At 45.0% G+C, this 20,204-nt stretch overlaps 1 protein-coding gene across 3 annotated transcripts in view; it reads right to left on the bottom strand.

Annotated features, from left to right (window-relative positions):
* Nucleotides 1-15,508: 15,508 nt before the first annotated feature.
* Nucleotides 15,509-20,204, bottom strand: part of CSF1 (colony stimulating factor 1) — a 16,479-nt gene continuing 11,783 nt past the window's right edge. For all 3 annotated transcript variants that reach the window (XM_025052233.1, XM_025052231.1, XM_015595473.2), the window contains one exon: nt 15,509-17,591. The gene's annotated coding sequence lies outside the window, so the exon portion shown is untranslated. The remainder of the gene's footprint in view (nt 17,592-20,204) is intronic.

Below are 20,204 nucleotides of genomic sequence, written 5' to 3'. Positions count from 1 at the left end.
AGTTTTGGAGTCAGACTGACCTGTGTTTAACTCCTGGCTCTGCCACTTATTGCTTTTTGACCTTGGGTATTTAATATTTAACCTCTTTGAATGGCAGGCATCATCTGTAAAAATTAGGAAATAATAATGTTCAACTTGCAGGGTGATTGTGAGTATTGGAAAATACCATGTGTCAGGCACTGAGTCTTAAATGCATTATCTGTCGTTTTCATTGAATGAGACGGTGTATATAAAGGGCTTGACGTGGTGCTGGGTGCATAGTAAATACTTAGTCATTGCTGGCTACTTTATATGATTATTCTTCATCTTGGTTGATTTTAGGCACTACTGTCAAATTAATTTTCCTAATGAAAATTTTCAATTATGTCCATCTCTTGCTCAAAATCTTTTTTTGACTCTGTCTTGCCTGTTGAATAAGCCAGAACTCCTTCGCGAAGTATGCGAAGACTTCTTGCTCTTATCTTCCAGATCTTATCTCCTGAATTTCACGACTCACTGGACCCCACACATACCCCGTTTTTTCTTTCTCTTTAGCTTTGTTTAAACTGTTCTCTCTCCCACTGGAATGCCCTTCCTCCTCCTATTTTGCTCAGTAAATATTTACTTAGTAAATAGATGGTGTGCTTTGGAAAAGCTCCCTAGAGATGTCAGTTCTTATGCCTGCCCTATCCCCCCGCCCCCTGTGGTGGAGACACACAGGGCAGGTTCTGTTTACTTTCAGCAGGGTTCTCATTGGGGGAGATATACATACAGAAAGGTTTTAAAGAAGTGACCCCTGCTCCACAAGCCCCTCAACCCCTCCCAAATACTGATGCCACACAATACTGATGTCAAGAGGTGATATCACTCAACTCCTCCTGTTCAGTGAACCTTTCAGTTCAGAACATATTTATTGAGCACTTAGCAAGGGCTCTGTAACTTACTGCAGATGTGGGGGTCAGAACACATTTAAGACCATCTGGCTGGTGGAGAGAAAGCTTGTGCGACAGTGGCAAACAGTGCACAGGAATTCAGAATCAGGCTCTAAGTTCTGTGATGCCAAAGAGAAGTCTTTGACCAGGATGAGCCTGTGTGCTAGAGAAGAGGTCAGAGGCTGCAGCCAGATGAAGCTTTGCAACAGCTAGGCCTGGGCTGAGTCTCCATGCCCTACGTGCTTTGAATACGTATGGTATGCTAAGGCAAACATCTGATGTGTGCTGGAGAGATGCAAACCAATGAAATTCCTTGTTCACGTGATAAGCCGGGCCGAGGGCAGTCCCCTAAAAGGCAGCTTCCAAAAACCACTGGTAACTTGCTGCTGCTAATGGTATAGGTGCAGATGGAGAATTTCCCCCCCATGACCAGCTCCCGAACCCTGGTGGAGTCCATTTGGTCGGGCACAAGCTCAGTTGTTTAAAATGCTAGGATGTCTTTAATGACAATAGGAGCAATGAGCACAAGTTGATGGGAAAATGGGCATTTGTAGCCTTTCAACTTTACTCAAGACCTTAGCCCAGCTTAACTCACTATCTAGGTTCTTGACAAGTCTCTAAACTAGGTTTTATTCCAGAAGATTCTCCGTTTATGAGTTATTCAGAACAGAATAAAAGTTAAACCTGGAGCACAAGCTATGAAATCAGATGGATTTGGGTTGAACCCAACTTAACCACTTACTAGCTCCGTGACCTTGAAACTCAGAAGTATGCTTTGAAGTTTAGTTTCCTCATTTTGACCATTGGGCTGATACTGCTGATGTTCAGGTTTGTTGTAAGGGTTTAATGAAATGATGCGTATGGAGTTTCTGACAGAGTAGTTATTCAATATCTGATGGTTATGATTACCATAGCAATTACAGGACATCCCACCCACAACCCCCCATTCCATGTCCAAATGGTCTACTCCAAAGCTACCTAAACTCTAAATTTAACAGCTTCCTCTGTATTTCCCCTACACCTCCTAATAATAATAGTAAATAATAATAATAAATAATAATAGTAACAACACAGCTATTATAGAGGGCCTATTACATGCCATGCCCTGCGGTAGGACTCTTTATATATATAAAATTTTCTCCAGAATTGCTAGGATCTACCTGCCCTTCGAGACCTCAGTTGCGTGCTCAACGGAGTGCCCCGGCTGCCGCCCTCGTTGCCTTGTCCCCAACAACCCTGCCCAGTTTGTCATCCACTAGGATAAAGGCTGGGATAAGGCCACAGTTGCATTGGTGCCAGATCTGGAAGGCATAACTCTCCCCGCTTCTGGACTCAGATGAAGCATTGTGTCACAGGACCTGGGATCTGGCTTTCTACCAGCTGTGCTAGGTGTTGCAACCCAGAGTGCAGGGTAGTTAACGCCTCGTGGGACAAATGTTGACCTATGAGAGACTGCAGATGGGAGGGAAGACAGATAAAATCCTCTCCTCCCTGTTCCCACCATGCCCCACCCCTGACACTGATGTAACTGAGCGACAGTCTGTGTTTCCTCCTGAGGGATAACAATAGTACCTACCTCACAGGGTTGGCGTAAGGATTAGATGTGACAAAGCAGGTAAAACTCCTACATTAGAGCTCTCATCATTATTATGTACTCATGGTGACTTGTGTACACAACAAAGTGCCTGTGAACATAGCTTGGAGAATCAGAAAGGGCTGGATCACATCAGGAATTTATAGCCGAGAGTTAAATAACCAAGCGAGATTTCACCTAGACTTGTTTTTTTGGTTGAGGACATTAATTTGGGAGGAGGATGAAAGAAGGCCTCCCGAGGTGTTCGCACTGCAGATGCTGGGCTGGGCTGGCCTGGAGAGGTTGGATGGTCCTGAGCCTTCCAGCCAGGTCTGCTATCAGACAGGGTTCGCCCCTCACCAGAGGCCTCCTCAGAGCCAGCCTTGGAGCCCTGGCTGGAGGTAGTTCCCCTTGAATTGTTTCTTGTGACAGAGGGCTGGTCCCAAATATGCTCCAAATGGGACCACTGGGGACTAAACATGGATGCCTCACAGACCTATCTGCTGTGGCAGATAGATCCAGGAACATATCCAAGAATTAAGGAAGTGGATAGTGCTTCCCCATCCCCCACCCCTAAGTGATAGCCTGCCAATTGGTTGAAAGTTGGCAGTGTCAAAATTAAATCCTGATGCTCGTGCATTTTCCCTGGGAACAATTACAGATTTGGCTGCCTAGGGTAGTGGATGGGCAGGCAAGTGGACAGACTGAGTGAAGGGCCTGGAGGAGAGGGAGAAATGTCTTTAGGGCACTTTTAGGCAGCTTTGCTATGTGATCTGCTGTGTGACTTCCTTCTCTACATCCCCAAGAGAATTTTGCTAAAGACTGACTCATCTTTTAAGGCTTTTTTGAAGTCAGATTTAGATTCCTTTGGAATGTTGTATTGGGTGGTCCTTAAGGCAGAAGCAATCCATAGACATGGGATTATTTATTCATCTAATTATTTACTAAGCATCTACTGTATATGAATCACCATATTAGGAGTTGAAATATAGAGATAATTAAAGTACAGTCTTTGCTCTCAAATTGCTCAGAGTGTGCTCGAGAGATAGGCAAATGAACAATTAAAAGGTAAATTATGAGTGTCATGATAATTGTGATAGGCTGAATAATGTCTCCTCGAGAGATCCACATCCTAATCCCTATGAATGTTACCTTATCCAGGTGAGCCTGGAACCACAAGTGTCCTTAGAAAAGAGAGGCAGAGGGAGATTTGGCCACAGAAAAAAAAAAGAGGGTGACGTGAGGCTAGAAGCGGAGCTTGGAATGATGCGCTTCGAAGATGGAGGAAAGAGCCACAAACCTTGGCATGCAGGTGGCCTCTAGAAACTGAGAAAGGCAAAGAAAGGGATTCTCCCTTCAGAGCCTCCAAGAGGAACCGGCCCTGATGTCACCTTGTCTTTAGCCTGGCGAAACTGATTCCTGACTCCTGACTTCCAGGACTGTAAGAGAATAAACTTGTATTGTTTTAAGCCACACGTCTGTGATAATTCAGCGCAGCAGCACAGGAAATGACTATAATCTGGTAAGTGAAATAAGGGTTGCAGAATGGAATCGATTCCCTGTCTTCCTGTTGACACACAGGTGCATACAGGTATCGGAAAGGAATTCAGAGTCTTCCAAGGTGGGAAGGACTGTCAAAGCCATCTAATCCAGACATCAGAGGTGTGGAAAGTGAAAGCATCGTCTGAGGTTCTACACATTCATTCACTAAGCAAACATTTATGAAGTATCTGCCCTGAGCTAGGTCCTGTGTTGAGCCTGATGGGGATTTGAAGATGAATACAGCAGAATCCTTGTCCTCAAGGAGCTTACATTTAGCAGGGAAGAACCTGACATAAAAGCCCTGGGTTGTCATTGCATCGGATAGGTGACTTAACTTCTTTGGGTTCAGCTCCTTTTGTATAACTCATACTTCACCAGATAAAGGGATTAAAAAATGCAAAATTGATTTGTAACCCCTAAGTCATGTTGTAGGGCTGAATCCTGGTCTTTCCACAACACCTCTTCATTTGCAGACCTCACTGGGCTTGCCCGTGTCCACTACCTTCACCTTCAAGAGGCCCCCAGCTCCTCATTAAGGTGCCCAGAGTTGAGCCCAGGCTATGTAACTTGTCAGAGCTCAACTCATCATCAGTGCGGTCTCAACAACAGGCACGGAGGTATTGGCTGGTGTTTATTAGTCATTTTTTTCTTTCCTTTAAAAAATGCTGCTCAGGTATAAAAAAGAAAAAATTTTTAAAAATTTTTAATTAATTATTTTGTTTTTTATGGTGACATTGGTTAACAAAATCTAATAAGTTTCAGCTGTACACTTTAACAATAAGGCATATATATATATTTACACTGTGTGTTCACCTCCTATAGTTAGATTTCTTTCTGTCACCACATATTTGACCCCCTTTACCCCATCTACCTCCCCTCTTCCCCCACCCCCTACCCTCTGGTAACCACTAGTCTATAGTCTATGTCCACGAGTCTCTGTTTATTTATCCTGATCATTTGTTGCTCTTAAGTTTATATCTGACGTATAAGTGATATCACGGAAAGACCTCAAGATAATCATGCTAAGCACAAAAAATTTTTTTTATATGAGAAAGTCACTCCTTGTCAAATCATGCGAAAAACAAAGAGAATAGTTTCTGGGAGAGAGAGATGATCTATCATTGTGAGCCAAATAGGAAAATGCTGTTTAAAGTATGTCCTATTTGGACCTCTGCTGATATTCCCATATCAGATTACATTGTTCTGAAAAATTGGTGGAGAATCTTTGCGCTGGAACAAAAGTCCCAGCTCGGGGTTTGGTTCCTGGTTAAAATAAAGAAGGAGTTCAAGTCTGGTGAGGGCGTGTGTCAGATGTGCTTCCTCCACTCCAGAATTTGAACTTTTAAATCAAAGAAATATGATTTTTAGGGAAGCTTCTAAAGCCCATTTCAAATCTCTCCTCTGAATTCTTCCATGATCATTAGCCAGAACGACTCTCTCTCTCTCTCTATCTCTTTTTCTCTGTCTCTGTCTCTGTCTCTTTTTGTGTCTTTCTGTCTTAGCTCTCCCTGGTTCCCACTCCCCTTCCTCCAAGGGTAAGCTTCATTCTGTATCTCTCAGAACAGTTCAGATTTCAAATATTTTGCACTACAATCCCTACGTTAGAATGTGCTAGAAATGCAAATATTTTGACAAGCAACAGCTTCTGAAATACTTTTGTATCCCCAAAATAATCAAATACTTGCACAGTGCTATTTTCTAGGACAGTTTAGAAACGGATATTATTATCATTCTCAATTTACATATAGGAAACTGAGGCACAGAGAAATTAAATGGCTAGCCCAAGGTCACCTCGGTCAGATCTTGTGGACCAATTTTTAGCTCAGAAAATCACTTGTCTCTTCCCCTCCTCCCTGGTCTTGTCTGAAAGCTTTGCACGTCTATGTTTTTCTTCCTCTTGTGGATAGAAATGCTATAGTCATATACCTTTGGACACTTCACTGTACCTGTCTTGTACAGAGTGGAAGCTCAGTAAACAATTGTGCATTGCTTAATCAGCTCAGAAAAGCATAGAAAATAAAAGGATAAAAAGATATCTATAAACATCCATTGACAGCAATAGACAGATCTTCCAGACAGAAAATCAACAAGGAAATAGTGGCCTTAAATGACACACTAGACCAGATGGATTTAATTGATATTTTTAGACAATTTCACCCCAAAGCAGCAGAACATAAATGCTTTTCAAGTGCACATGGAACATTTTCCAAGATAGACCACATGTTAGGCCACTAAATAAGTCTCGATAAATTTAAGAAGACTGAAATGATATCAAGCATCTTTTCTAACCACAATGGTATGAAACTAGAAATTGTTTATAAGAAAAAAACTAAACACACACACACACACACACACACACACACACACACACACACAGACTAAATAACATGCTACTAACCAACAAATGGCTTAACAATAAAATCAAGGAACAAATCGAAAGACACCTTGAAACAAATGACAATAAAAACGCGATGATCCAAAATCTATACTACATAGCGAAAGCAATCCTAAGAGGGAAATTTATAGCAACACAGGAAACAAGAAAAATCGAAGAAAAAAAAAAAAGTCTAATCCTAAACTTAAAGGAACTAGAAAAAGAATAGCAAACAAAGCTCAAAGTGAGTAAAAGGAAGGAAAGAATAAAGATCATAGTGGAAATAAACAAAAGAGAGTCTTAAAAAAAAATATCACAAAAGATCAATGAAACCAAGAGCTGGTTTTTCGAAAAAATAAACAAAATGGATAAACCTTTAACCAGACTCATCAAGAAAAAAAGAGAGAGGACTCAATAAATAAAATCAGAAATGAAAAAGGAAAAGCGACAACTGACACCGCAGAAATACAAAGGATTGTAAAAAAATACTATGAGCGGTTATATGCCAACAAATTGGGCAATCTGGAAGAAATGGATGAATTCCTAGTAACATGCAATCTCCCAAGACCGAATCAAGAAGACACAGAAAACCTGAACCAACCAATTACTACTAATGAAATCAAATTAGTCATCAAAAAACTCCTAACAAACAAAAGTCCTGGACTGGATGGCTTCCTGGGTGAATTTTACCAAATATTCAAAGAAGAATTAACACTCATTCTTCTCAACATATTCCAAAAACTTCAAGAGGAGGCAAGGCTCTCAAACTTATTTTACGAGGCCACCATTACCCTGATTCCAAAACCAGACGAAGACATTAGAAAAAAGTAAACTGTAGGCTGATATCCCTGATAAACATAGATGCAAAAACCCTCGACAGAGTACTAGCAAACCGAATTCATCAATGCATTAAAAAAATCATACACGTGATCAACTTGGATTTTTTCCTGGGGATGCAAGTTTGGTTTAATAGCCTCAAATCAATTAATGTGATACATCATATAAACAAATTGAAAGATAAAAATCATATGATCATATCAATAGATGCAGAAAAAGTGTTTGACAAAATATAGCATCCATTTATGATAAAAATTCTCAGCAAAGTAGGAATAGAGGAAACATACCTCCACGTAATAAAGCCATATGTGACAAACCCGTAGCTAACATCATACTCAACAGAGAAAGGCTGAAAGCATTTTCCTTAAGATCAGGAACAAGACAAGGATGCCTATGTTCACCACTTTTATTCAACCTAGTATTGGAAGTTCTAGCTACATCAATCAGACAACAAAAAATAAAAAATAAAAGTCATCCAAATGGTAAAAGAAGAAGTAAAACTGTCATTATTTGCAGATGACATGATACTATATAGAGAGAACCCTAAAAATTCCACCAAAAGACTATTTGAACTGATGAGTGAATAAAGTAACAGGATGCAAAATTAATATTCAAAAATCGGTTGCATTTTCATACCCCAGTAATGAACTATCAGAAAGAGAAATCAAGAAAACGATTTCATTTGCAACTGCATTGAAAAAAATACCTAGAAATAAATTTAACCAAAGAGGTAAAAGACCTATACTTGGAAAATTATAAGACACTGGAGAAAGAAATCAGGAAGATTCAAATAAATGGAAATATATACCGCGCTCATGGATAGGAAGAATTAACATCATTAAAATGTCCACACTACCCAAAGCAATCTATAGATTCAATGCAATCCCTATTAAAATGCCAATGGCATTTTTCACAGAACTAGAACAAATAATCCTAAAATTTATATGGAAGCATAAAAGACCCCAAATAGTCACAGCAATCCTGACAAAGAAGAACAGAGTTGGAGGTATCATGCTACCTGATATGAAACTATACTTCAAGGCTATAGTAATCAAAACAGCATGGTACTGGCATAAAAACAGACACACAAATTAGTGGAACAGAACAGAGAGCCCAGAAGTAAACCCATACCTATGTGGTTATTTAATCTATGACAAAGGGGACAAGAATACACAATGGGCAAAAAACAGTCTATTCAATAAATGGTATTGAAAAAACAGGACAGATACATGCTGAAAAATGAAACTGGACCACCTTCTTACACCACATACAAGGATACATTAAAAATGGATTAAAGATTTAAATGTAAGACTTGAAACCATAAAACTCTTAGAAGAAAACATAGGCAGTAAACTCTCTGACATTGCTCTTAGTAATATTTTTTCTATCTCCTTGGGCAAGGAAAACAAAAGAAAAAAAAAATGAGACTAAAAAGTTTTACACAGCAAAGGAAACCATCAACAAAATGAAAAGACAACTTACTGAATGGGAGAAGATATTTGCCAATAATACAAGTGATAGGGGGTTAATGTCCAACATTTATTTTAAAAAACTCAAATGACTCAACACCAAAGAAACAAACAATTCCATCAAAAAATGAGCAGAGGACCTGAATAGATATTTCTCCAAAGAGGGCCTACAGAAGGCCAATAGGCTTATGAAAATATGCTCAACATCACTAATCATCAGAGAAATATACATTCAAACCACAACGAGTTAGCACCTCACACTTGTCAGAATGGCTACCATCAATAAATCAAAACACAACAAATGCTGGCGAGGATGTAGAGAAAAGGGGACACTTGTGCACTGTTGGTGGGACTGCAAATTGATACAGCCACTATGGAAAACAGTTTGAAGGTTCCTCAAAAAATTAAAAACAGAACTACCCTATGACCTAGCAATTCCAATTCTGGGAAAAATCGAAAACACTAATTTGAAAAGATATATGTGTCCCTATGTTCACTGCAGCACTATTTACAGTGGCCGAAATATGGAAACGACCTAAGTGCCTACCGATAAATGATTAAAGAAGTGGTACATATACACAATGGAATATTACTTGGCCATAAAAAATGAAATATTACCATTTGCAACAACATGGATCGACCTAGAGGGTATCATGCTAAGTGAAAAAAGTCAGACAGAGAAAGACTTCCCTTGTATGTGGAATCTAAAGAACAAAATAAATGCATAAATAAACAGAAACAGACTGATAGATACAGAGAACAAATGAGGGTTGCCAGATGGGAGGGGGGTTGTGGGGCTGGGCGAAAAAGGTGAAGGGATTAAGAAGTACAAATTGGTAGTTACAAAATAGTCACGGGGATGTAAAGTACAGCATAGGGAATATAGACAAAAATATTGGAATAACTATGTATGATGCCAGGTGGGTGCTAGACTAATAGGGGAGGGACCACTACATAAACTGTATAAATGTGTAACCACTGTGCTGTACACCTGAAACTAATATAAAATAATACTGATATTGAATGTCAACTCTAATTGAAAAAAATTTTTTTAGATTATATCTGTAAAAATTATAATGAGATGGGTAAAGAGTTATGATTATATTAAGTATAAAATTGATATAAAATGATATACATTATGATTTTAACTATATAAAAATATAAATATACCATTAAATACTGGAAAGAAATGCAACAGAATGTTGGCAGTGGTTATCACTGAATGGTGTGGCTAAGATAGTGATTTTTTATTTTCTTATTCATACTTTACAACTAAAAAAATAAAAGTTTAAAAATATACCATCTACTTAAGAAGAAGCAAGAACAATATGGAAGAGACTGGTTGGTTGGAGGGTCTTCCTAGTCATTCGTGGTACCCCAGGGGTTGAGCTGTGTGAGTGGGATTTGGGTAGTGGAGTAGCTTCTCTGTGTGTGTGACATCTATGCCACGATCTGTTAGTATATATGTGGGGACGTAGTTTAAGTGATTACTTATAAAGGAGGAAACAAAAGCTCTCTTTAGTTGGTTTAGGGACTTTGAAACTGGTCCTAGAAAAGATTCGAGTGTCAGAGCTAGAAAGGGCCTCTGAGATGCTAAAATCTAATCTTCTTTTCTTGTAGATCTGATGTCTGCTTTGCTTAGAGCGTTGATGTGAGTTAACCTAGACTAGACCAGGAGGGGGAAGGTTGAAATCATAAACGAGATACTCATTTCCTCCGCCCGACTCACACCTGTAGTCTGGTCCTGATGAGAGGCCCTTCAGCATGCCTCAGACTGTGGGCTGCTGCACTGGCCTAGCCCTGCTGGAGGTACCTGTCCTCACTGCTGAAGACAACACGGGCCAGGCCAGCTTAGCCAAAGAGTCTGCTCTGCTGGCCTTTCTGATAAACTGTTCTCCATTCTTGCTAGGCCCATGTGACCAACAGACTAGTCTTTGTGACCAAAATCACCATTCAGAGACATCAAACAACCAGTGAGCAAGCAGCAGCTGACCAGTAATTTGTTCAATTGGTCGAACTGCATGTATGTTTAGATCTTGCCTCAGAAGGTAACATTTTGTGGTTCTGTGGATGACTTCAGGAAAATCACAACTTCACATGCAGAAGTTGAAGTTTTACAAAATATTTTAAATTATATTTTCTGATTGTAAAACTAATGAAAATTTTATTAAAATTGAAAATTACAGAAAGAATAAAGAAAATAAATCCTCATAACTCTAACCCTTTATAAAAGCCTCTATTAACATAATTGTTTTCCCTTGCAATTAGTGGTTCCTTCTAATCTTAGTTCTGTTCTTTTTCTTAACATTATGTGATAAGCACTCCCTGTATCGCTCAATATTTTTTAAAAATTATGATTACTAAAGACTGTATAAAATTCCACTGTAAAAATGAACCACCATTATGTAACTTTTCTCCTAGTCTCAGATGTTTAAACTATTTCCAAGTGTAAAGGATAGAAATGTCATGAGGACAAAGGAGACAATCAGTCCTATATACTCCCTAATCAAAGAACACAACGGTACCTATGAAGTACGCTTGTCCAAAAATTGAACCTAAATCTGATCAAGTCTCCACATTTAACTTCCAATTTATAAGAGCAAAGGACACATTAGTGACACTATGACAAAGGAACACATTAGTGACACTATGGCCTTAGAACCAGAAAATTCCAAATTCTGGGAAATGCTACAGAACAAATAAATCAGTTCCCCCCCCACCCCCAGCGGATAAATTGCTGGCGGGGCGGGGCGAAGGATGAGGGGAGAGGGGAGAGGTAATCTATGAATGAAAAGAGGGTTAAGAGGCATATCTACCGATTACTGTGTATGAATGATATCTAGGGCCATATTCAAACAAAGTCTAAAAAATACTTACAAGACACAGAAATTGAAACACTGATTTAGATATTTGATAATATTAAGGAACTAGTCATTTTTTCAGAAGGGATACTAGTATTTGTGGTTACATTTTAAAAACGAATCCTTATCTTTTAAAGACATATACTGAAAAGTTCCCATTTGAAAGGATATATTTGGGACTGGCTTCGAAATAACGGGAGGGGGCAGGGGATAGTGTGTGGGGTCATAGAGGGGTCAAGTGTGGACATACTGTTGAAGCTGTTGGTTGGTGGGTACATAAGGTTCATATTACTATCTCTCTACTTCGGTACATGTTTACATTTCAAAGTTAGAAAAAGGAACAAAGGACAAGGAAGCCAGCATCTCTGGTGGCCAAGTGCTGAGCTATGGAGTAGAGAGCCCTGTACTCAAATAAGACAGAACTCATTTCAGTCCCCGTTTTCACACTTATTGGCTCTGTGTCCTTGGGCGGCTTCCCTAACCTCTCTGAGCCTCAGAGCCCTTACTTATCACACTGATGTTAGAAAGCCTGCATCTCAGGGTTGTCGTGAGGAGGAAACATGATCTCATCTGGGAAAGTGCTCAGAAAACTAAGGAGCATTGCACTTTGTATCTTAAGGGAAGAGGGGCGCCTGTGGTAAGGGGCAAAGAGAATGCGCACCTCTCAGGGTGTCTGAGGCGGGTCAAGGTTCCCTAGTGTTTCTCTGACAGCTGGAGAGTGACGCTGGCATAGAAAAATACTCACGAATACCTTTTCAATTTCCTTGTCATTTATTTAATAATATATAAATACGTATGTGTATGTATGTATGTATGTATATGTGTGTGTGGGTGTGAAGGGGACAAATAATACTTTATAAGTGTGTTACATATACATACACACACACACACACACACACACACACATAGTTTAATGGTTGCCCTGGAGATTACCATTAGCATCTTAACTTATAACAAGTGGTTCAGAGTAACACCAATTTAATGTTGATGGTATACAAACTCTTCCCTGGGCTCCTAACAGGGACAGCCCACTCAGCTCCAGGTGCCCGCTGGCAGCAGCCTGTCAGAACCAGGGACGGGGCCACAGCAGCCATAGCCCTTGCAGGGCCTCAGGAGTGAGCCTCTCTGCGGTTCGGTCACTGCCGTGGGGCTTTCCAGGCTGGCATGGCCCGTCTTGCTCTCTCAGCAGTCCCAGCATCCAGGACAGCAGAGCCTGGTTGTTCTCCCTTCCCAGAAACAGGGGCGGAAAACCAGGGGGCAAGAACGTGTCTCTGGCAGAGGGGGACTTCACCGGGGTGGGGCAATGCGGGCTCTTCCCCCAGCAGCTGGCCGGGGCCTGAGGATTGCCTGCCTGCTCACTGTCCACACTTTAATGACTTTAGCGCCCCGTTCAAGGGGTCGTCAGACACCCAGCCCACCCAGACCTCAGAGCCCCATCGACCCCTTCTTACCGCTGCCTGCAGTCTGCACGAGGTTAACCTCAGGCTTCTTCCTGGCCTCTGATTCACTTTCCTGTCTCTGGCCGGATAATGGTTTGGGGTTTGGCTGGGCCCTTCTATTTGCATATTCAAAGCCCGAGTTCCTGACCTGTCATGTTCAGGCACCCGCTGGACTCCAGGGCCGCCTTCGCCCCCAGTCTCCTCGTTGCCCTCACCACCTTCCAGTCAGAAATCCCTGAGCTACAAGGTATCTGAATCCCACCCTGGCAAGAAGTGCCCAGCTCTGCCACCCTCCGCTGAGAACAGCCAGGTCCTGGTAGCATCCTGGGTCCCCAGGGCTTGCCTTGAGTGGGCTGCGTTTGGCCTGGGCACCGTGGGACCCAGTGGCAGGGGCGGCATCAGAACACACTTGATTTGTGGGCGGTCCTTTGGAGTCCACAGGTGCTTCCCTTCATTTAAACCAGTTGTACCTGGCTTGTGCTCTTAAACCAGTGCTACAGATGAGAAACCAGAGGTTCAGAGAGGTTAAATACTTGCTCATGTTCACATGGCTGAACAGTAAGAGATCCAAGCCAGCTACCTAAGTCCTCTTGCTCTGACTCTAAAGTCACTATTGGTCCACAGATTGGACACTTCTCAAGCAGCTCCTCTGGTACAGAAAGCCCAGGAAAGTCTTGCCGAGATTCTCAGGCCATTTTTTCTGAGGCTTCTGGAAAGACAAGTGAGGGGCAGGTTTCTTTTGTTTTATTTTTTTGCCAATCCTTGCTTAAAGGCCTTGAAAAATACATTCCATCTCCAGCCCAGCGATCAGTCAGGGTTTTAACCTAGCCCCACCCCCATCAGAAGCCGGGGAGACCCTTCTGCTGAAAATTCTTCCTCCTCGTGGCCAGCGAATTATAGTTATTCGATATACATTCCATTGGCTAACACCAGTAAGACCCTGGAAAAGGCCACCCATTAAATCTTGACAGAATTCGCATTCCCATGCCCCTCTTCACGCATTCAGTACTGCATTAATCTTCGGACACACATTTATTGAGCCCTTACTGTGTGCCAGATACTCTCAGGCACTGGGATGCGAGGAGGGAGGCAGCACAGTTCCCGCTGCAGTTCACAGCCTGGTGGGACAGACAGACAAATAAGCAGGCTCTGTGGGAGCACAGGGGAGGAAGGAACTAAGCTTGAGTGGACCTCAGGGGCCTGGGTCGGGCTGGGAAGGCTTCTTAGAGGAGGTGACTTTTAAGTTGGGGCTTGAATGAAAAAATGTAAAAATGTCTTCAAAAATCTTTTCTGAAGGAAGAGTTAGCTTAAAGGATAAAGGCCTTTTGATAGAAAAGGAAGAGCTGGCTTAAGGGAAGTGAGGGTCGGGGGGGTAGTGGAGATTAAGGGCACAGAGAGGGGTGACTGAGTCACCTGGGGCCTTAGATCCTGGCCAAGTTGGCTTGGTGCTTGTCTTGCTGTCTAACATTGGTGTCCTCGGTGCAGAGACCCAACATTTGGGGCCGCACTGTCCAGTAGGATTTCCATGATGACTCAAATGTTCTATTTCTGTGCTATCCAACATGGTAACCATATGCGGCTAACGAACCATTGAAATGTGGCTAGTGACTGGGGAACTGAATGTTTACTTTTATTTCATTTTAATAATTTAAACATAAATAGCCACTACATCAGACAGTGCAGTTCTTCAGGCTTCTCACCCTAATGAATCATTTGAGATGTCTTTAAACATTTCTGATGCCTGGTGTCTGAGCCTCACCCCTGAGATTCCGATTTTGTTAACCTAGCGTGGGGCTTGGGTATTGGTGTTTTTTGAAAAAACCCAAGTGATTCTCAGGTGAGCTGGGGTGAAAGCAGTGATCCAAAACTTGGTCCACCACACTCTCAGGGGTGGAGAGGCCCGTTGTCATAGCTGTGTCCAGGGTGTGAGTTTGGGTTTCAGTCGCTCTGGCCCCCTCCAGCACCCCCTCTGCCCTGGGAAGGCTGCATCTTTGGTCTCCTCTCCATTCTGAGTAGGAAGATCTGGCCCTAAGCCCCTTCACGGCCTGCTGGCTCTCTCGTCCTGCCAGCCTCACCCACTTCCCAGCCCAGAGACAGTGCCCATTCACGTCAGAGGCCTGCCGGTACCTGGCCAGCTCCTTCTCACCTGGACAGCAGCGGGTCAGTGGTCAAGGACCCTGGTCCTTGGAGGCCCCTCAAGCCCTTGGACGGAGCCCAACCAGCCATTTTTCCAGGCTGGGCTAGGCTGGGCTGAAGCAGGGGCTGGTAGCCAGGCCTGAGATTTGGCTGGTTTGTGTCCCTTTCCTATTAAACAGATATGCAAATGAGGGTGCCTGGTGCAGCAGGAAGGCAGGATGCTTTGGTAACAAAGCGGGGACTTGCAGAGAGCCCTCCTTCCCCGCGTATCTTAGAAAAGCTTTTGAGCGAGAGCTCGCCCAGCAGCTGACGCCCGCCGACCCCTGTTTTTGTCAACCACACCGCGAAAGCAACTGTTCCCACGACTCACACATGGCAGCTTGTGCACTTCTTTTATTATTAAATATATAAGCAGCTTCCTATTTTTTAAATAGATATTTAAATGACTTCATATAAAATAATTCACCACTTCCAAGTATAAAAACAAAATCTCACAGTGTGTGAGCCAATGTTCCCTCTCGGCTTTCTCAGAGAAAAAGAAGGGGTTCTTGTGAATGTGGCCAGGGGAGCCACCCAGAGGTGGCTCTGGGCCCCTCCCACTCCTGTGTCAAGAAAGCAAATCCAACCCATTGCAGAAGCTCTTTGCTTTCCTGACTTTTAAAATACTATACGTTTAAGAGGTGGGCGTGGAGAAAAAAATGCTTTTTTTCTGCATGTTTTTTTCTTCCACTTTTAAATACATATTTTCTAGCATCAAATATAGAGTCTGTGACTAGAAAAAAGAGCCCCACGGGGGAGTCCACTGCTGTCCTTCCTTTTGTTGTCAGCAGTAGGCAGGGGAGGCAGGGCCAGCGGACCCTCACTTTCAAGGGCAGGAAGCAAAGGTCATGGGCCCCAGCCCAGCAGCTAGTGGAGGGCCCAGAGCGGTAGAAGAGGCACAGCAGCACAAAGGGGCCAGGGGCAATTGACAGCCCTGTCATCTGCTGCTCAGCTCTAGAGCCCCGGCCACGGGCTGGCCCAGGAAGCGGTGGTCCTCAAGGCAAACGTGGAAGCAGATGCCTAGGCCTTCCTGGTTCCTCACCTGCCCTGCTTGCCTGGTCAGAGAGATGGTGGTAGTGGGTGCGTGGGGGTGAGACCGTATCACTACCTACTGGGCTCCTAACAGGGACGACCCGCTCAGCCCCAGGTGCCTGCTGGCAGTGACCTTGCAGCTGCGGCTGGGACAGGGGTCCGCTGCAAGGAAAGAGACTAGGCTGCGGGGTAAGAAGTGCAGATGCCTCCACAACCTCGGGCATACCCATAATTTCAAAGACCCATTTTCAGTCAGCTCACCTGCCACCTCTCCCTATGTCTGTCTGTCTCTGCTTTCCCCTCCATTTCTCCCTCCCGCTAGTCACTTCCCTCTTGGCAATGTCAAAGTGCAAAATGCAGAAACCTGAGCCAACGATGCAGCCTAAAGACCAGCTCTGGCTGGCAGCTCAGGCAGTTCTCCCACCCTGATCCATCCCAGGAGTCAAAAGCTGGGTCAACAGAAGGTCAGGGCTCAGGGGCTCCCTCAGTCGACAGGCGAGGCCAGCTCGGGCACTCAGTGCAGGAAGCTGGGGACAGGCTGGAGGGGTGGTAGGACGGACGTATGTTCGCTCACGGGCATAGACGGGCAGGCTGTACAGCAGGCAGGTTCAGTATTCACAGTGCAATGGCTTCCTTCATGACGGAAGCCTCTGTGCGGCCTCCCAGAGAAGCTCTAGCAGGGCCGGAGGGACGGCAGGGCCGAGGCCAGCCCTGGTCTTCCCATTGGCATTGCAAGCCAAGCCAGGCAGGTCCTGAGGGCAGGGCTGGCCTCTCCCACCGCCTGGCAGCCATCAGAGGGCACTTCGGGTGTAGACCAGCTCCGGGCTGTCGGTGCAGACCAGCAGGCCTTCTTCTCCTGTCTTTTGGGCTGCGCCTTTCCGGGAAATCCAGCCGACGCCGTCCCGCCCTGCAAGCCTCATACTTCTCTCAGGAGACAAGTCCCTGCTCGTTGTTGTCAGGATCCACTGGCACCAGGCGGGTCCTCTGGGCACAAGGGCTCTTCTGTTCACCCTGTTCTCCCACATCCATGGGCCTCTGGGTCCCTGGCCCAGGTGTTGGGTTAGGGGGGTGGTAGGAGAAGAAAACAGCCCCTCGCAGAGGGTCCTCGGCCGGGTTTGCCAGTATCCCTTAAGTGGACGGGGGCCTCCAGGGCCCACGATAAATATCAGCAGCGTGGGGGGCATCCTCCGGTCCTCTCTTAGTCCACAGTCTGAGCGTCAAGGGTGGAGGGACCCCAGCCTGGCTGCTCTGGTCTAGTCCTGGGAGGCAGGAGCTCTCATGGTGGCCAGGCCATATTCCCAGGAGAATGGCTGGGGGAGAGGGGGGTGGATGCCTCCATAATGTCTCCTGCCACGGAGAGACTGTCCTGTGCACCCAGCTGTAGGGGAGAGAAGGAAACCATGGTCAGCCAAGTGGGAGTGGAGGGAGGCGTAGCATTCCTGTGGGCTGTTGGGGGTGCTGTAGGCAAGACTTCCTCCTGTCCCTTCTCTCGTCTTCCCAGCCACCCCAGACACCACAAAGGACCAGGCGGCTTTCCCTGGCAAGAACCCAAAGCCGCTGGCCAGACTGTCCTTACTTCCTACCTCCTCCTGGGGAACCAGGGACCACAGAGAAAAGTAACCGGGCCTGCTGGAGGTCTGACCAGGGCCGGGGGTGGGGGGCGTTGCTTAAGCAGAGAGTTGGGACAGAGAGGGGAGGGGGCTACTTGAGTGTCCTTGGACCCCTCCTCAGACAAGACTGTCTTGCTGGCCTTGGTCCAAAGAGCCAAGGGTGCATCCTGCCAACTCTAGCAAAGAAGAGGAATTTCTCATTCCCCCCTCCACATCATCCATCAGAGAGGGTCATCACACACGATATTCAGGACAGCAGAGCAGAGATAACTAAAGAGGAAGAACTAGCAGCAGTTCCGGGACAAGGAAACTCCCTCCCTGCCACTTGACATGCTCACCCCTAAGCAATCTTCCTTCTGGATGAGCCTCCCTACATCATCCATGGGAGTCAGGGCCCTGCTCTCTCCCCACCCCACCCCCATCCTTGTCCACTTGCCCAGCATCCTCAGAACACTTTGTTCCCAGACCAGAAATCCCCTGGACTCCATCCAACAGTTTGACTTTGGACCTTGTGTGGCGCTCCTCTCCCTGGATGTCCATAGGCCATACTGGCAAAGCCCGTGATGGGTAAGGAGGAAAGATGGGACCATGGCTTCTGGCTCCCAGCCCATTCCCATGCTCCAGAGGGGAAAGGAGGAGGGAGCCACAAACTGGACTTGAGCCATACTGGGTACAATGGGGTCACAGGCCCTGGTGGGCCCAGGAGGCAAACACCAAGTAGGCAAGCTTTGGCCTGTTGCCCTAACTCCTGGTTTCCTGGCGCGGAAGGGCTGGTTGCTGGTGTGTTCTTTCTGAGGGTCCTTCACTCATCTCTCTCTCATCAGGGTGGCGGTCAGTCTGGGGGCTGGCCCTGAATCACCCTGAGACTCCTACTGCCTTATCTGGAGGCCGCCTTACAGCTGAACCTGTCGATCCAAGGGGGAGCCTGGGTGTGGCTCTGCCTGGGGCTCCCGCTGAGAGTGAAATCTTGGGGGGAAGAGAGTAGACACACCGGGAAAGAAGACTGGTGCGTAGAGGAGATGGCGCAAAGGGCCAAGACCGGGGGCACTCAGAGGGTGGAGCAGCACTGAGCTGCAGAGTCCCCAGGGACCTCTGTCCACCCTCTGCTTACCAGTCCCAGGGAGGGAAGCTGGGTCATCGTCACAGCCCTGCCTGTGTCCCCATCCGACCCGCTCACCGTACAGGCAAAGGAGACCCCAGCATTCCAGATATGTTACTTTGCTCTTGTCCAAGTACATCCCCTGGTTTTGAGCATTCGTCAGTTCCCCTGTCTCCTAGGAGTGGCCCAGACCTGTCACTCTACATGTGGGAAGGCCCTAAGGCACTTGCTGGTGTTTGGCACGGGGAATGGAGACTTGAATGGGTCACCTCCGCTAGTCTGCTGGCCAGTCAGTCGGCAAATTAGGCAAGTCTGCTTGTCAGTTAGCCAATGAGTTCACCAATCAACAACTAACCAGTTAGGTAGTTACCAACTAGTCAATTGGTCAGTCAGACTCACCTGTCCTGCTGGTCAACCAGTCAGTCAGAGTCAATTAATTAGCTGGTTAACTGGTCAGCCAGAGGCTGGTCAGTTAGAGACAACTGTCCACAGTCAGCTGGTCAGTCAGCCCTGAGGCCATTTGGTCAACATTTATTGAGTTCTTAGCAAGTGCAGAGAAGCCGTCTTTGTATTAGAACCCGGGATAGAAAAAGAAATGCAAAAAGAAGTGGAAGACAGGTCCCTGCCCTCAAGGGGCTTACAGCCTTCTTGGGGGTACACGACACACAAATTAAGAATTTTCAATGTTTAAAACAGCATCCAAATAAGCGCAAATTGATATAGCATTAACCAAATCCAAAAGAGCAGAAGGGTATAAACTGAAGGAGCAATCAGAGGGCAGCGGAGACCATCAGCAAGGAAGGTCTCCTGCCACTAATCGTGGGCAAAGAGCAATAAGGGGAGGAGGGAGAGGCCGCCTGGAACCAAGAAGCCGGGGCGAGGAGCAGCGAGGGTCCCATCTTTATCCACAGCGTGGGCCAGGACAACAAGAGGCACAGACACATGGGAGGGCTGGAGAGACGGAACTGGCATGGAGAACAATTTCAATAGGCTCGGGCGATGATGGGCAGAAACCAGCAGGGTGGTTTAACAAGGGTGAATATAAACTACCCTTTGGTTGAAACGATTAAGTTGTCCAGGCACAGGGTAGAGAAGGTCTATGACAGAGGTTTACGGAAAGCAGAACTAGGGGTTTTAATAGACCACGAGCTCAACATATGACAACAGTACGATGCAGTTGTTAAAAAAAAAAAAAAAAAAAAAAAAAAAAAAAAAAAAAAAAAAAAAAAAAAAAAAAAAAAAAAAAAAAAAAAAAAAAAAAAAAAAAAAAAAAAAAAATATA

Source organism: Pteropus alecto, unplaced genomic scaffold, assembly GCF_000325575.1.
Source record: "Pteropus alecto unplaced genomic scaffold, ASM32557v1 scaffold106, whole genome shotgun sequence".
NCBI classification, from domain to species: domain Eukaryota; kingdom Metazoa; phylum Chordata; class Mammalia; order Chiroptera; family Pteropodidae; genus Pteropus; species Pteropus alecto.
This window is presented reverse-complemented; position numbering and strand designations above follow the sequence as displayed.